Source organism: Capricornis sumatraensis, chromosome 23 (assembly GCF_032405125.1).
Source record: "Capricornis sumatraensis isolate serow.1 chromosome 23, serow.2, whole genome shotgun sequence".
Classification (NCBI taxonomy): Eukaryota; Metazoa; Chordata; class Mammalia; order Artiodactyla; family Bovidae; genus Capricornis; species Capricornis sumatraensis.
The window spans coordinates 43,444,907-43,448,015 of record NC_091091.1 but is presented as its reverse complement, the minus strand read 5'-3'; the positions used below and the strand labels follow the sequence as shown (position 1 = coordinate 43,448,015).

The following is a 3,109-nucleotide window of genomic DNA, read 5'->3' as shown; positions in this document are numbered from 1 at the left end:
CCCAAGTCCCCCCTGAATCTCAGACTTGGCATATTTATGGTAGACCCATCATTCCCGACCCTGTGCTCTTAATCACAGCTGGCAGAGTTTCCATCCAGAGCTGGCACCTCCCCTAGCAACAAGTCAGTCATTCTTGTTCACACCCAATTTCCTTAAGAACAATGTAAATGCTTTGACTTTATTGAAGTGACGCAGTTAGATTCCTCTGAGACACGATCATTATTCTTGGTACGTGATTTCTGTAATGGGATAAGTGGCTGTTTCTGCCCCTAGATGATACCTGAAAGAAGTAATATGTGCACCTGTGTTTTTAATCAAACTGGAAAAGAATAACCAGGGACAGTCTAGAGGCACAGTAAATGTGCTAATGTGCCTCCGGTAAGTTCATGGTGGCGGGCAGCTGGGTTGCATCCACGTGAGTGAATGACAGGATGACTGGAGACGGCCTCCGCTGGCAATGCAGTGATAAGAGTCTGTCGGCCAAAGCAGGGGACGCGGTTCTTTCCCTAGTCTGGGAAGATTCCAAGTGCTCTGGGGTAATTAAGCCCGTATACCACAACTGCTGAGCACCAGCTCTAGAGCCCGAGCTTCACAACGGGAGAAGGCATCGCATTGAGAAGCCTGAGCAACACAACAAAGAGGAGCCCCTGCTCGCCGCCACTAGAGAAAGTCCACACAAACCCTGAAGACCCAGCACAGCCAAAAGTGAGTGAATGGATGAATTTGAAAAAGACCGGTGGAGAACAGAACTCAGAGGGGCTCCAGGCCTTCACAAGGACATGACCTTTGTCCTAATTACAGTGGGAAACCATTGGATGGTTCTGGAAGGGTTGTGAGATGATCAGACTGAAGTTTCGGACAATTTGAGCTCCGCGTGGGACAGGTGTGGATGCGGCCAGAATGGAGCCCAGACTCCAGGCCCTGATTCCATTGGTCTTGGTATGCGGGAGGCATCAGGAAGATGTAAAATTCCCCATGTGATGCCGGTTTGGAGCCATGCTTCTCGAGGTGAAACCACAGAAGCATGACCTCCCCCAGCCTAAGACTGCATCCCCAGAGATTCTCACTCCCGGACCAGTCCAGGCCCAGCCTTCAGCACCAGTTTACAGCTCCAGCAGATTCTGCTCCAAGACATTGAAAGAGGCCCTTCAGCTACGCTGTGTCTACAGAGGGAAGCATCACCGTGTGGATGGCCATTTATAACTGCAACCTGGATGGTTTAGCTTTTAGTTTATTTCAACTTCAGTGAAGTGACTCAGCCACTCAAGAATGGGTTTATCAAGGTGTCTGGCTCCGATGGATCACTCTGCACCACCCTTCCCACCACCCCAAATTCTATCCCTGTTTAACTCCAGTTCCAAGTTGAGTGTTAGAATGATAATTCAAAGCAAACGAAATCGTTTATGTCATAGATAACCACACTGAAGATCCAAAAGAAAGATAATGTGAAATTCTCTTCTTCATTGGGTACAATTTTTAATGAAAGTGATCAGCCGTTGAGAGACCTGGGTTATCAGAAACATGCCTTCAGTAAGTTTCTGAGTAAGGGCTTGGCTGTTGCAGCGATGTGCCACACACAAGGAACACAGCATGGAAAGACAAGTCTGACTCAGTGGATTTGTGAGTGACTGGCGGTGTTATTTGTTTCTACAATGAAATCAGTATGCCTGGCTCCGGCCCATTGACAGCCTCCTAGACCACATGCCAGCCCAGCTTCTTTAGATTTTTCCTGTGAACAGCAATTTGGATGAAGAACTAGATGGATATGTTCAAAACTAACTCCTTGGAAAAACTGAAGTAATTAATTCAACGCAGGGGGGATTGATCGGAGGATGAAAGGATCAGAGCAACTGTGATGTGACTGAGCCTTTGCTGTCTGTCCTCCAGGAGGATCGGGTGCCTGGTGACGAACACCATCAGTGCTGACCCTCACCTCAGTTCAATCCCCTGTGTTGCGGGGAGGATTCAACAGGGGGCTCCCCTTCAGATGGGATCTCATTCCCTTCTCCAAGCTTGGAGGACCAGCAGGAGCTACTTTCCCAATGAAATCACCTACAGCTGCTGGAGAATTGTTTGCCTTGAACAGAAACTATTTCATTGAACTGGACAGTGAGCTGGCACAAATATCTGGGAAGGAGAAAATTTAGAAATACCACGTCAGATCTGGATGGTGGAGGTCAACTCTTCTTCATCCCTCGCTCTAAAGTTGGACACATATCTGGAAAAAGGGGACCATATGGTTCTCCTGAAGGTCAGGATATCGTGACATGCATGAGGAGACTGGTTCACGTTCAGCCGGATGAATAGGGGAAGTAGTACTTTTCCATAAGGCCTGACCTCGGGTCCAAAAGCTTTGGAAATATCAATAAGCATGTTGAATTGAGGAGGAAGTTGGGTTGTAAATCACTTCAATGATATTTGGATAATGTTTACCAAGAGATGCATATATCTGAGCCCCCTGCCAAACCCTTGCAACCCAATTTTATCAATAGAAGGCAAAAACCCCCCAAAGCTGTTCACTGGGAGAAGCTCTATCACCTCCAGATCAGTAAGTGTCTGGTGACCCAGGGCTGCCTAGGTCAGCAAGGAGGCCTAGGAGTGCTTAACGGGTGTGGCTATGGTGACCCAAGTCTGATCTGAATTTATAATGAAGAGCATGGATTGGTTTTAAATAATCTCCCTTGCCTGGACATGTCAGAAACACGTTCATCAGGAGGCTCATGAAGCGTCATGGGTCAGGAGGGGCCCAGCAACTGAAGCTGGGAAGAATAATTGGCTGTGCCAGTGTTAGCTGGACGGTGACTGAGAGTGGTTGATCTCCTGAGCCACAAAGGCTGTGTTGCTCTGTTGGCGTCTCCTGACAACGGTGGCATTTGGAGGGTTAACGTGGACACTGTGGCTGGAATGGTGATCCATCACACCTGTCCTCCTTGGACAGAGGTGCCTGAGAAGATTAGCGGAGGCACAGCAGATACACCGGGGACTGGAGCGCAGAGGGACCTCCAGGAGGTGAAGAAGTAGGCTTCACCAAGACGTGAAGGTCACTTCTGAGCTGCTGTTAAGGAACTTTTTTGCTTATGACAGAAAACCAGAGTACAGCTGTAACTCG

The 3,109-nt window shown here is 48.3% G+C and overlaps 1 pseudogene; it reads left to right on the top strand.

The window, feature by feature from the left end:
• Positions 1 to 367: 367 nt before the first annotated feature.
• LOC138070229 (polypeptide N-acetylgalactosaminyltransferase 11 pseudogene) lies at positions 368 to 2,816 on the top strand (annotated as a pseudogene).
• The last annotated feature ends 293 nt before the right edge of the window (positions 2,817 to 3,109 follow it).